Consider the following 15,713-nt stretch of genomic DNA (forward strand, 5'->3'; position numbering starts at 1 on the left):
GAAGTTGACCAGGCTCAGCCTTTAATCAAAGTTTATCAACCTATCTGAGGCAGATCAGAGAGGCAATCCAAACTGGGATGAATGCTAATGCCGTGAGGGGCATCAGGGGCCTTACTGGTAATAGGCAAGAGAGCCTATTCCTCCAAATGTGAGAGATGCTCCACTGTGCATGGCCATATGTCTGCTGCAATCTGTGGCCTTATGGATGGAGAACTCTCCCGCCCCCAAAGCACTATGTTGAACATGGAACGAAATTGGCAGTGCCACAGGGTAAAAGACATTCGCTGTGTTTCAAAGACAATCAAAATATTTTTAGTAACAAAAGGGTTGGTAAATAAATACACCATGGGTGTGGACTGCTTTCTATGCTATTTGATCAAAAACGAAGAAAGAGAGTTTTTAATTTTTTTAAAAATTAGTGACTACATTATTAAGGCTTTATTTTCTTTTAAAGTGCAAGAATACTGACATATCCAAATATTTACCATTCTTTCCAAAATTGCCAGTGGGGAGCCTCCATACACACCCCAATAAAATGGCCATTTTTCAAATAATGTTTGAAAGTTTTCGTCACAGAATGCCTTCAGAAACTGGCTTATTTTTATTAAACACTCAAGTGTGGGTTGCCATGCTCTATGTATGTAACATGGATTTTATTTTTTTTCTAAATAGCCAAAAGTTTTAAACCTATGTGGCGTGATTAAAGTTTGTAGTCAAAGAGTTGGATTTGGGAGTAAAGGGACTTACTTAAATTTAAAAGTAACTAAATTTGGCAGGGTCGGGGGACGCTAATTTACAAAGTAGCCGTAAAAACAGTGACCTACAGGAAATTCCTTACAAAATGGTAAAATGGTAGAATAAGTGGCTAGCTTCCAAATATGGTTTAACAGGCAAATATTTATTTGGGTGTCTACATAACGGCACAATTATTTAAAAGGTCAGCTTGTCAGAGTTTAAAGTGGGCTTTTAACATGCACTTTCAGTAATGAAGGATAGGGTGAGCTTGACAGCCTCCTGGTGAGGACCACTAGCAAAGCACAAAAAATATTTTTAAACAAATTACTTGAAGACATCGGAAGGGCAATAAGGCATGGAAAGATTACTGGGTCAAGACTGAAAAAGAGGCCCGGCGCGGTGGCTCACGCTTGTAATCCCAGCACTTTGGGAGGCCGAGGCGGGCGGATCACGAGGTCAGGAGATCGAGACCACGGTGAAACCCCGTCTCTACTAAAAATACAAAAAATTAGCTGGGCGTGGTGGTGGGCGCCTGTAGTCCCAGCTACTCGGAGAGGCTGAGGCAGGAGAATGGCGTGAACCCGGGAGGCGGAGCTTGCAGTGAGCCGAGATCATGCCCCTGCACTCCAGCCTGGGCGACAGAGCCAGACTCTGTCTCATAAAAAAAAAAAAAAGATTGAAAAAGACAGATATACAGAAGGATAAATGTTGCATTTGGGGCCACTTCTTCCTAGCGGTATCTGCCCATTTCTGAATAGGTGGCTAAGTAGCCAAGAAGATTGCAAACAATGCTCCCAGTAGTCTTGTGGAGATTGGAGGACAAAAACGAAAATAGAGGGGCTGCTGGTAGTGCTGGTATAACACCAGTGCTTTGGCTTAAAATTTCAAAGGTCTCTAGGAGTAAAGACTATAAGAGTAAGAATAAACCAGAAGTATGCAGCATCTTAAAAGAAATGAAGCCCAGATTTAAATAATCTAAATCTTTGAAAATAGAGTGAGATAAGAGTGTATTGCTAGTGTGCAGAGCTGCCAATGAAAAGTCATCGTAAGTTATCTCTAGAGGAAGACAATGTCAGTATTGGACTAATCTTATCTCCATAATTTTTCATATACAATGTTCAGCACTCAATCAAAACAATCAGATTCATAAGCAGACAAGAAAGCATAAAGAGGTAAACAGACTACAGAAACACACATTCAAAACGACAAATGAAGACTTTAGAATAGCTACGTTCAATATATTTAAGGAGAAAACACATATTATTGAGAAGTTCACCAGAGATCTTGAATTATAGAAAAAAAATGAACTATATAGAAATTACCTCAGTAGAGGTAACAGCACATTAGATGCAACTGAAGAATAAATAAGCAAACCAACAGATGGATCAGAAGAAACTATCCAAAATTAATGGTGAGTAAAAAGAATGTAAATTAAAGAAGAGAGGGTAAAAACATAGAGGATACTTTAAGAAGGTCTAATAGCAATGAAGCCAGAGCCCTAGAAATAATGATGTGAGAAAATGGGGTATAAGTGACCAATGATAAAATGGTAATTGCTGAGAATTTTCCACAACTGAAAAAAAGCCATCGAGACACATATTCAGGAAGTATCATGAACCCCAAGAAAGAATTTTTAAAAAATTATATCTAAATAAACTGCTAAAATCCAACAGGGAAAAAAAGAATAACTTAAAAACAGAAAGAACATGAAGAAAATATAAAAAGAAAAATAATTAGACAACAACTATCTTCTGCAAAGAAAAAATAGAAACCAGAAGAAAAGACAGTAACATTTTTAAATACAAGAAAGCAAATAACTGTCAACTTAGAATTTAATACTCAGGGACAATATCCTTCAAGAATGAAAGTTAGGCTGGGTGCGGTGGCTCACGCCTGTAATCCCAGCACTTTGGGAGGCAGAGGCGGGTGGATTGCTTGAGGTTAGGCGATCAAGACCAGCCTCACCAACATTTTTAGTCTGTACTAAAAATACAAAATTTAGCTGGGCATGCTGGCGGGTGCCTGCAATCCCAGCTACTCTGAAGACTGAGGCAGGACAAGCACTTGAATTGGGGAGGCAGAGGTTGTAGTGAGCTGAGATAGTGCTACTGCACTCCTATCTAGCCAGTGCAAGAGAGTGAGACTCCATCTAAAAGAAAGAAAGAAAAAAAAAGAAAGAAAGAAAGAAAGAAAGAAAGAAAGAAAGAAAGAAAGAAAGAAAGAAAGAGAAAAAAACTTTAAAATGAAACAAATTGAGAAAATTCATCACTAGCAGACCTGAACTAAAAGAAACACCAAAAGATATTTTTTAGGCAGAAGGAAAGAGATCCCAGATGGAAAGTTGTAGATTCAAGAGGAATTAAACAAAAACACCACCATCAACAACACAAAATAAACATGTAGGGAAATCTAAATTAATGCTAAATTTAATAAACAGTAGTAATAACATCTTCTAGAAGTTACAATATACAAAGAATTTAGATACATGAAAAGTCAATGGTGTTCAAGTGTTCCAGAGTCCTTAGGTCAAAGGTAAAATTAGTAATTTATACAATGATTTGAAGAAATTTAGGAGTACATGGGGCAATCGCTAGAATAAACAGAAAAGGAATAGGAAAAGCAAATAGAGTTAGAGTATAATTGAAAAATTTAAAAAATAGCAAATAATTCCAAAAGAAAATGGGGAAGAAAAGAAAAAGTATATAGAAAAGGCAGGACATAAAAAGCAGATGACCAACTTAAATAAAAATATAGTAGGGATTACATTAGTGCAAATGGGGTAAGCAATATAGTAAAGGAAATTCTGGCTAGTTAAATGTGCCAAGAAAATAAATAAACAATATAAGTTTCATAAAGAAATAAACCTATCATTATTAATAGATACTATAATTGCGTATGTCAAAAATCCAAAGAATCTATAGATAAATTATGGGAATAATAGGTCAGCTTAGTTGCTAAGTACAAGAACAGTTTTAAATCAGTTGTATTTTTGCATACTAGCAAACATCATTTGGAATACAAAATTTAAGAAAAATAAACTATTTAAAATATCATCAAAAATAGCCATTAGCCCTAAATAATTCTAATAAGAAATGTGTAAGACCTCTATACAGAAAATATAAAGTTCCACAAATCAATAGTAATAATATAAAACCCATAAGACACAATAGAAAAATTGGCAAGAGGTTTAAACATTCTTTAAAAGGATGTCAAAATGACAATAAAATATACAAGTGTTTTCATCCTCATTAGCTATCAATGCAGTACAAATTGAAAACACAATGATATGCCACTATACACACTGGAATAGCTAAAAATAAAAAGACCAAATAACTATTGAAAATATTGAGTTCATGAGAATATCATGCAATTGAACCTCTTTTTACTGTTGTACAGAGTATGTATTATTATAACCATTCTGAAAAATTGTTTATCATTGTCTTTTAAAGTTAAATATGCACGTATCATAGCATCCAGCAATTCTGCTCCTGGGTATACACCCAGAGAAAAGCATGCATGTGGGCCACAAAGAAACATGTATAAAATGATTCATAGCAAAATTATTAAGAACAAACCCAAAATGAAGCCAACCCAAGTGCTTATGAACAATAAAACTGAAATTTATGTGTGTACATTTATACATACATAAGTATGTGTATATGTGTATACATATTTACATTTATCTATATAACAGTGAAAAGAAATGAATTCTATATAACAATGAAAAGGAATGAAACAGGAGTATACATAATAAAATGGATTAACCTTATAAACAATATTGAAAGAAGACTCAAAATATGCATTCAAACATTTAATTTGTGTAGATTTTGTAAACAGACAGAACTAAGCTGTAGTCTTAGAACTCTATCATGGGTTATGTCTGAGACATCCTATTGTGCTTGGGAAGGCATGTAAGGGGACTTCTGGGAACTGCCAAGATTCTATTTCTTGCCTTATAGCAACTTGGGTGTTTGCTTTGTGATAATTAATTGTACGAAACCTTTATAGATTTGCACACTTTTCTATATTTGTGTTTTCCTGCTCACTAACTAGAGATTTAAAAAAATAAAACATTAATCAAGGGCACTTAGGTGACCTTTCTGAATATGTTTTCTCATCTACAAAATAGTGGTTATAGCATTGGGTTTTCACAGCTTTTCAGTATTTAATGAGGTTACAAATATAAAGTGCGTACAGAGCGGTTGGTACCTAGGACACAATAAATATATGTGTATGGCTGGACATGCAGTATGGCTGGATGTACTTGATACACATCGTTTGAGGACAATGGTCTTTCAGCGCTGCTTTAGGCAAAGCTGTTTTGTCTCATTGCATGTAATTGTAGCATATAATTAAATGGATTTATACCACTAACATTTTATTAATTAAGAGAAATGTCCTCTCTAGGACTTTTACTTAAGTATCTTACAGCAAAAAGGGATATAGGAGGGTTATAGCTAACATTCTGTTTTTGTAAATGATAAACTGTCTCAAATCCCAATCTCACTTTGTGTTTGTTGTATGAACTTGGGCAGGGTGATGTTCTTAATCTTCAGTTTCTCTATCTGCAAAATGAGACTAATAAGAGAACTTAAACCACATAGGGTTATTGTAAGCATTAAATGACATAGAAAGTGCTTACCACAGTGCCTTAAGACCTCAATACGTAATTTTAGCTTAAAAAAATGCTAATTGCAAAAAATTTTGTTTTGTAATTATGAGCTAAGAGAAAGAGTGCTATATTTATCTTCTAAAATAAAACTATCATTTTTAAAGTAAAGATTCTAGAAATCTTAGCCTATAAACACAGAATTTTAAAAATAATTTTATTAACATCTTTTGCAAATAAATTACGCAATTTATACTAGAAAAAAATATACTAAAATAATAAAAAAGCTCACTGCCTCTGGGGGCAATATTATAGCTAGGTATTACCCTATAAATTTAGCCAATCAGTCTATTTTCAGGATATCAGGTAATTTTTAACTTATTAATTCAACAAACGTTTAACAAGTGTTACTCTCTCTCAGATGCTTCTCTGAGCACAAAGATAAATAAGATATTGTCCATGACTGAGCAACTCACATTCAATGTAAGAAAAATAGCAAGATACATTCAGTCACTCACTCAAAATTATGGAGCACTGCTGGATGATGGACAGTCAATGACGAATGGTCTTTATGGCCTCTGCTCTTGAAGAGCACACAGTCCAGAGAGCATGATAAATTCCAATAATATGTTCTAAGTTTTATGATAAAGGACAGAAAAAGAAACAGCTGACTCTCCCTGGGCAAAGCAGTGGTCAAGAGGTGACAGCTGAGCTGTGTTCTGAAGGATGGGGAGAAGTAACACCAGGTAAAAAGGCAGACGTATATATCAGCAGGTTTGGGGAACTGCAAACAGTTCAGCGAGACTAGAACCAAGATGGATGGAGACAATGAAGGAAGAAGGGGCTGAAAAGAAAAGAGGGAGCCAGATGGCAAATGACCTTTTACTACCATGCTAAATGCATTAGACTTTATCCTTTGCCTATGTATGGTTATTAGATAGTTTTAAGTAGAGTAGTGACTTGTACATGTTTGCATTTTAGAAATAGAAGTCTGTTGGCAGTGTGGAGGAGGATCAAAAAAGCAGGATAGCCTAAAGACCATGTACAGGACAGAGAGGAAGGTGGAATATGTAGGAGACATTTCAAATACAAAGCTAAAGATGATAATGACTGTGTAGGTGTGACTAGGAAAAAGGCTGGAATTTTAGTGGTGTCCGTCCAGCTATAGGATATGCAAGAGAAATGGGAGAAAGTTCAAGAGTTTAGTTTCTAGTTATCAGAGTTTCAGGTGCCTAAGGAATAAACAGAAGGTGTCCTTGAGATCCAAGATCACATTTTAATCTCTATAGATTATTGATATAAATCTATAACCTTTTCCCCCCATCTGATAAATGACAGTAAGAATGTCTTCAGTTGTAAATTAATGTGTTATATTAATGATTTTGCTTTTCTAATGAAAGCCTGACAAAGCCTTTAGAGCAAGAATAAATTCTGCAGCCCCTCTAAAAATGTACCATTAGATGTCTCCAAATATTAATCACTCCGAATATCAAAAGCTACTTTTCTTTCCATTTCCCCTTCCAAACGTCCCTAAATCTACCCACTCACACTCTTACCACTAACCCCAAAAGGCTTCCCCAAAAAGGGTTTTAGGTGGTATCTGTAAATATAATAAAGCCTTTAATTTTGACATTTTAAAGAGCAAAGAGACTTGAAGCTATTTGCCTACATTGGTCTTCTCTTCCTCCTGGCATGCAAGTTTTAGTAAAAGATAGAGTCTTATTTTAAATTTTGATTCTGTGGCTTCACTTTACAAAACAAATACTTTCATTATCCTAGTATGCAGTTTTTTTTTTCTTGAATAGTCACTTTGTATACATTTCCCTGATGATGCCGTCAGCTCATTGAGGGTATCTCTTAAGTGTCTTTGGACTTTCTAAGGCCCTCAGTGTAGCACTTTGCACATAGTCCATGCCAGGTATAGTTATTTGATATGTTATTTTAACTAATAAAATGATACCATTAACTATTTTTAACAACTCAAAGGTTAAACTTAAGCTACAGATCTTGGATTTTATAAATAAGGTGTTTGAGTTTTCAAAATGCTGCTAATTTTCTTGGAAGACACATATCATGCCGTCACAAAGTCAGCTTTTCAAATTCCTTGTTGATGCATCATCTGAATTATAAAAAGAAAATAGTAAGTTTGATTCATAAAAGGGGGAGAAAAGAGTAACTCATGCTTTGATACTCAGGGTATTAATACTGTTTTTTTCCCCCTGTTGTTGAACCCTATGATTTGCCAAAGAAAAGAATGAAAGCCGTAAATACCACAGTGACCTCACTCATGTCTTCTTAGCCAAGTGCTTGTCATATTCATCAGGTGGCCAGCCAGAACATTTATAAAGGCCACGGGGCCTTTAAAATGAATTGGAAACAGGTTTGTTTCAGTGAAATGTGGGGCATAGATGCTACTGCACATTGCTACTGTCAAGGGGCATTCCACGGTCCCTTCTATTTTACAAAGTAAAATTGAAGCATACCACCAAGTTAAAAAGGGACAGAGGTGATTTTTAGAATCAACCAAATCTGTTCCCTAAATATTAAGGGTTCATAAAACCTACTGCAGTTCCTGTATGCATAAAACTTTGTTTCTGTGGAGGAGACCTGGTTTTCTCCCCTGAAGGGATTAATTTCCTTATAGATGATCAATAGACTATGCAGAGTTACTCATCAAATACTTACGGCATCTAACAATGAGACATATATAGGGGTGAGATGTGCCTACCCATTGGGAAAGGAAGCTCAAAAAGGTTAAAAAAAGATAGGATTTTAAGGTGTGTCTGTAGGTAAAATAACACAAAAGTGACGCTAACTTCATTCCAACTTTTAAAAATGAGCTATTTCATACCAAGAGAGCTCCCTCAACAGTAACTGAAGTAAGATTTCATGAAGTCTGTCTTTATGTGGACCAACAGCTTGATTCTTTCATTGTTTGTTGATTACAGTAACATTTGGATCCTAGAATATTCAGAGACAGTTAATTCTAGTGATTCATACTTTATTTTATTCGACCTTTAAAGGATTTTTTAAAGTGCCAGTCATCCACTAAATCCATAAAGCTGCCACGTCAATTGGTCCAATTCTTTGGTTGCTGTTAAGTGTTTATCGAATAAACCACAATATATCAAGCACAATATAGATGAAGTCCACTCTAAGCTTACAAGCTAAATTGGCTTAAGCATTAGTCATAAAAAAGGTCCTAAACAAGCATATATTGATCAAATTTTAGTTGGTTTATGGGTGATGGACTTGAAGTGAATACCATGAGGGGAAACAATGGCTAAAAGGAGTTTGTCGGGAGTGCAACTCTTCATTTGACTCCGCTGTTCTGAGATTTCACCTGAAAGGTGTGGCCTGATGAAAAGTCTTGAATGTCAGAACGTTACTGGGGCTTTGCAGACAGGAGATAAAGGAATTTAGATCAAGACAAAGACATCCAAACAAATGTTCTAAAACCTAGATCTGAAGTAGATTTCTCAATGAAAATAGAAAATTTACTTAAAAAACTGGGCAAGACTGGCAATTATCTGGTGACGTTGATCAATATTAATTATGTGAGCAAATCTGAAACTGAGCCAAGGCAGCTTTTCTCCACTGTTTTGATTGTTTACGTGTTATCTAATTGAATTAAGCATACATTTGCACTCATGCTTCTGAGGGTGTGGCTTATGAGTTCAACCAAGTCACAGGCACAAAAGCAGTGTCATGTCAAGTAGTTCTGCTTTGAGGACCCGGAAACCAGTTTATGAAGTTTGGTTGCCCTGGGGAATAGAAGGTTTGTATGGGTGATTTATTCCTCTAGCATAGACATAGAACTTTCTATGGATATCAGACTCAAGGGTTCTATTATTGTTTCTTGGCACTTATCTGCATATAAATTTCCTCAAACATTTCTTTTCTAAAACAACAAAAATAACAAAATTGAGAGTTCTGGCTCAGAAAAAGCTGTGGTTTCACTGTATTTTAAAAGATTATTTTAGAAATAGTGATATTACTGTGTAATTACTGTATTTACATTGATGTATGTCATATACAAAATCCTATTCCTAAAGCCCTGGACTGTTTATAAAACACTTTTGCATTTATTATCTCATTAGATTCTTATATTTACCCTTTGAAGTAGCTATTACTGTCTGTATTTAACAGATATGGAAAATAAAGCCCAGGAGATTAAGTGGCCTACTCAGCTTTATACAGCTTGCAGCAGCAGAACTTAAATCCCAGGGTCCTTACTCCTAGCGTTTTTTTTTTTTTTAATTGCATTAGAATATCTACTAGAATCTAGTGAACAAACATGCTGTGGAATATTTCTGGAACACTGGAGATCAACTCATAAAATGCTAAAGCGGCAATCTTAGAAACAAGTATAAACGATGATGGCTCTAGCAGGCTTTTTAATGAATAGAAACTGTCATAAGATGCAGACAGATTCAGTTCCACCTTTGAGGCCAGCTTGTCCTCTTCCTTCACTGATGAGGTATTAGAGAGGAAATGGATGAAGTGGCCAGAACTCTGCACAAATGACTGAAACCTGGCCGTCGTCTTTGCACACGTACCAAACCCACCTCACGTACGGAGAATTCTTCTCAGTAGAGATTGTAGGAAATTAACAGAAACATAACCTACAGGGTAAAAATGAACTTTTCCTTTGTAATGACAGTGGTTTACCAGGATGAAAGCCAGAGTGACTCAGATTTATCTTTAAAAGGCCATGGCAATGGCTTGACTGGGAAAGCAAATGCTCCTCAGGTCAGCACCATTCCACTGAGACCCTCTATCCTTTTGAGCTACAGGTGATAAACTGTGATAGCTTTGGAAAATTGGGGTAGAAGGAGAGGAAGCAAAAGGAATTTGTTTACACAAACTTACTCCCAGATGTCCTAAATTATAAATAAATAATAATAGTCATCTAACCTGTTCCACAAAAGAATTTGTAAACAAACACATTTGCAGGATAACTCTTTAAATGAAAGACTTACGGGGAAAAACAGACACTAAATCTTAAGTGGTGAGTACTGACTTTACAGCTATGCTTCCGGCGTATTGGATGCTCCCTACCAAAGAGCAGCCTCACACAGGATGAACCAATAAGTCGCTAATTTTGTTCAACCTCAGAATCCTGTGAACTTCTTAGAAGATATATTCAATCTTCATTTGTAGATTTCACATTTGGCTACTCTTTAAAATTTATTTGTAACTTTATTTGTAAAATTTATCTGTAATTTATTTATAACATTTATTTGTAACGATACTCATGGTGCTTTTGCAGATTTGGGCAGAGTGGTGAAAAACTGGACTCAACCTTTGTGCCCCTTCCCAGTTGAAGCAGAGCGAGACAAAGCTCTGCCCTCTTGCTTCAGTTCTCATACTGTGTACCACTGTCCTCTTCACTGTCTATTTTGTGCCACTTTTTTTTGTATTTTTGTGTTTGTGGTGGGGGTTTTACAGTTTAAAATGGCCCTCAAGTATAGTGCTGAAGTGTTGTCTATTGTTTTTAAGCGCAAGAAGGTTGTGACAATGTGCCTTATGGAGAAAATGTGTGTGTTAGATAAGCTTCATTCAGGCATGAGTTAATGAATCAACAATATATATTAAATAAGGGTTCTTTAAACAGAAAGACACATAAAACAAGGTTATGTATTCATGGGTTGATGAAATCTAACCTATTTCCCCTAGAAGCAATGGTTCCGTATTTGCCAATTCAGTGTTGCCAGTGACTTTATAAAACACATATCTACAGCAAATAATAAAATTCGACTATAGTTTTGTTTCTAGTATTTAGAATTATCAATTATATAAAAGGCAAAACAATAATTTATATTACTATTCAGAACTACAGAAGTTGTAGCTACAAACCCCAAATTCTGAATGTAGTAAGTTTTGAAAGGAGTGTATTTTAAACGTATGTAAACTTAGGTAGATATATGTATATATTTTCAGGCATATTTTGTTCCTTTTAATGAACACTTAACCGTTTCAAAAGTAATTCAAGTGAATAAAACATTTCACAATGTTGTGAAAGGGCAATGCTATCAAATAAAATGAAGCCCCAATAAATGTGTCCAAGCTATGACTTTAAAAGAAATCTGTATTTTAACAGAATTGGTATATTGAAATACAACCCCACATGAGTATTTTTTGATATGCATTAATTTTATTGCTGAATAATAGTAATCATTTGTATTTGCATGCTGATTGTGATTTTAAGGCCTATCCATGTGCATTAAGTCACTTTGATCCTCTGAAATGTGGGCAGACATTTGGGTTTCACCACCACAATTTAGCGATGGAAAGAGCAAATTTTGACTGGTAAAGTGACTTACCCATAGTAACATGTACATGTCATTGTTGGGCTTAAAATTCAGAAGCTGTTAGATAATGTTATATATTTTGCCTTGTGTTGTCATGCCAAGGTACATTTCTAACCTTGAGAAGTTTTTACCACAACTTTTTTTTCTATTGGTAAAACTAAATCCAAAGACCATTGAAACTATCCTAAATGGATGGTTGTTAAATGTTTCCAATTTTAAATTTCACATACCTATATTTGAAACACTGATTTTTAAACAATAATTTCCCTTTACATTTGCTTCTTAGAAATGCATCACGTCATGTCTATGACACAAGAAGTATTTACTGAGATGCAAGTTGAATTTGTTAACTTGTGTGTTATAATTCTAGGCTAAAATTTTGTGTCTTAGCAAATTCAGAATTGAGCAGTGAATGTTTCATTTGGGGACACATGTAAGTCTGGTTTATATTCTTACACCAAAGAATATTCAGTTTTATGCTGAACAGAAAGGAAACTCCAAGATGTGAAAAATACATGCAGCTACGGTAAAAAATGGTCTTCAAAATCTTGCTATTATGTCATCCTTGAACTGATATTTTTAATGTGACTATGTTTGGTAACCATAATATTGAAGAAATTTGGAAAAAAAGACTTTCTTTTTGCAGGGGGTGTGGGGCCACAAGTTTATTTGCACCTGGCAGATAATCTTATTTTAAATGGATTCAACAGTCTGTGAAGGGGTGGATGTTCATGACAACAAAAGAAGGACAAATTAGACTTAGTTTAAAAAGGAACATATGAGAATAAATACAACACATGATTATTAGCTTATAAAAGTGCTATAAGGAATAAAAACTTGACATAAAGGAGAAAGCAGGGTGGTGGTGTATAACATAGAAACAGGGAAGGATGACCGAGTGGCAAGATTTTGTCCAGTGAAAAAGTTATCTGCTGAAATTTCAACATCTCATGAAATTCTTTACAGGACTGAATTCTCACCCACTGTCTTCACCCACCCCAACAGAGAAGAAGGCTTGTGACTGTGTAAGGTAAATATGCTCATTCAGACGTTAAGAATTTTGAGGTTTCTCAAGAGGTTGACCAGGTCAGAGAGTCAATTAGATTCCTAAGACACAATGTTTATTCCCACAACATTTCTAATGTAAACATCAGATTGAGCTCAATGGGCAAAGCTTTTCTTTGCTATACCTATGTTGATATAGTAAGTATAGAAGTTTCCATCAGAAGGTTGAAGAGATAGAGTGATGTATATAACTTGCTGCAAATTTGCTGGAACACAAAAGAACTTTGCTTCATGAGTATGTTAAATGGATTGGGGCTAGAGATGGCCCTACTCAAAAACTCAGCATGGTGCAAAAGGATAACCAAGTGAAGTGTGCAATTAGAATGCTTGTAGAGACATTCTGCTATGTTGTTGTTCTGTAATTACCATTGTATTGTAATTATTACTGATTCATTCAGTGCTGTTTTGAGTCTTTTATCCCTTCAAGTATTCTGCCAAACATTTAAGTATTAAAAGTGTGACTCAAACACACTAAGGTTATAAACAGCTTAGATTAGTTGCACGTGAAGCCAATATTTTCAAAGAACATTCAGTCATTTGAACTAAAGAGAGAACATGAAGGAAAGGACGGACTATCTTCAACCTTTAAAAGAAAAGTAGAAATGCAGCACTTTCAATAACCCAATAATTAAGTTTTTCTGAATTAAAATAAAATAGACATATCGATAAGACATGTAGAACTTTGCTTTAAACACTCTTTTTGCAATTAATGATTAGCCTTCTAATGCCTCAGGTGTGAATTATGTTAATGTTGTGGATTAAAAACAGTATGGGGCACGTTTGGGAAACATAGTTGATTTTTCTCCCCAGGACAGATATTTTTCATTTTAGAAGTATGTAGCTTTGCCCAGTAGACAAATTCCTAGCGTTATTTGAAAAAAAAAAAGTTTTTATAAAAAAAAGCAGTTTTGTAAGCATTAAAAATATCATACTGTATGTAAAATTACAGTAAATTCTAATTACATTTTTGGTTGAGTTAAATTTGTAGACAATGCATTATGTAAAGCGAAGTGGGTCTCTATGCAGAACTCTTGGTGAAAGGGTTAATTCTGTTTTCTCAAGTGCCTAATTTATTAGAGAGTTACCTTAGGCACTGCAAGCATCTGGCTCAACATGTACATATTTTTCAAGTACAAATTAAGGACTGAGAATGAGGCCAAGAACATGCCGTTGTGTGCAGCAATAGGATGGACTCACCAACAGAGAAAGGCATAAATATTGCCTCAGATTTTAATAAGGATGAAACTCCATATACATTAACAGTTCTTTCTTCGATGTCCTGAAAACCTAGGTCATTACACTTGATCCCTGCCTAATATTCTGCATGTGTGAACCAGTTTGGGTTGAGGTTGCAATAAGCAGGTAGGGGATTAAAATAAGGCTCCTCTTTTATTTGTAAGATGTTTTTAAATAAAGTCTGTTTTATATGACTTGTCTTGGAATTTGTGCCAGGATGTGTATGTGCATACCCATTTCTGTCTACCCCATCTGATCTTAGATGGAAGACTAAATGGTAATTTTGCACACCATCAACGAATCACGTTGATTGCCCACCTCTCTTTTGCTCTATCTCTATTTTTTTAAAAATCAGGGTTAATTCTGGTCAACTGAGGAAAAAACTGAACAAACCTTTTGTAATGGCTTTGTTTTTTCATGAATTCTCAAAAGTAGCCCAAATAAGTTAAAAGGTATTGGGGGTGTTGAGGGGGCATAGAGTATTACATTGGAAGCTTTAGTGAGAGAAAAAAACAATGGCACTGATTATTACATCCAGTTTCTACTACTTCTTTTACTATTTCTCTGATGTCACATTATGTGTATACAAATGATTCATGTTTCCTTAAATCAGAGATAATTAGTTCAATAACTGCAAGACTATCTGTCAGAAGCAGAGTTCACAGGCACCTATGGTTGTCTTGCCAGTATAGAGAGGTACCTGTGCATCAATGACTGGATGTAGAATATATTAAAGTGCATAAAACTTGGATGGAAAGGTTTCATTTAGACAATAGAAATGCCATTTTCGTGTATTTGCTAATGTAGATATGCAAGGTGAAATAAAAGCCAAACCTCTGTTGGATAGTGTCCATATCTACCCTGATGCAAAGAGAATCTCACTTTGGGTAATGGAACTCTAATATCTCTTTAACCATATTTAAAGGAACAATACAAGCAGCCGAAGGAGCTGCCCAGGACAGACTAATTTTCAGGGAAGAGAAAGACAAGGAAGACTTAACCCTGCCTCTTGCTCTGTGCATTACAAAGGCATCTGGGCTCCAAGGTGATAAGTTTGACTTTTCTCTTAAGCACGTCTGATTTTTTTAAAAGCCCTTAAAAATGCCAATATGCAAATTGTACATAAAATATTTAAAACATGAGCCCTCCCTTTGAAAAGGTGAATTAATGAATTCATCAATCAAAACCGTGAAGTTCTGAAAACCTCTAATTTACTCTTGTTGTAATTTAGTGGGAGAAAAGTAGCCTTATGCTGGATAGCTCCACAGAAATGTAATTAACCTTTGCTTTTGATGGAACAGGTGGGGCAGTTGTTAGAGTAGGATGATAAATACACACACACACACACACACACACACACACATATACACACAAGCACACAATTGTATAGGATTCTTACGTCCCACATTTTTGTGAGGACCAAAATTTGAAAATACTGTAAACAATAAATTACAAATATAAGCTGTTGCAATAGTTGTTTATAGACAGATAGATATGTAGAGGCAGGCAAACACAGAACAAAATGTTAACAAAATATATAATTATTTCTGTTATAGAAATTGAGATATTTTCCCCTACTGAATTTTCTAATGATTTTTTTCAATTGACATGTATTATTATGAAATAAAACAAAATGAAATACTGACATTCCCGTATTCTACTGCCAGGTGCCCATAGCTGATGGCCACAAGCCATCTTAGCAGCAGCATATTTTCAAGCAGAAGTTGTAGCACAGTCTAAAGTGTTTCATGGGG

General features: G+C 35.2%; 1 long non-coding RNA gene across 1 annotated transcript in view; it reads left to right on the top strand.

The window, feature by feature from the left end:
• The window catches only part of LOC105737652, a 90,110-nt gene that overhangs the window by 73,857 nt on the left and 540 nt on the right, over positions 1–15,713 (top strand). The window contains exon 5 of the long non-coding RNA XR_004026249.1: positions 12,625–12,688. This is a non-coding gene — a long non-coding RNA (uncharacterized LOC105737652). The remainder of the gene's footprint in view (positions 1–12,624; positions 12,689–15,713) is intronic.

The sequence above is a fragment of the Nomascus leucogenys genome, chromosome 16 (assembly GCF_006542625.1).
Source record: "Nomascus leucogenys isolate Asia chromosome 16, Asia_NLE_v1, whole genome shotgun sequence".
NCBI classification, from domain to species: domain Eukaryota; kingdom Metazoa; phylum Chordata; class Mammalia; order Primates; family Hylobatidae; genus Nomascus; species Nomascus leucogenys.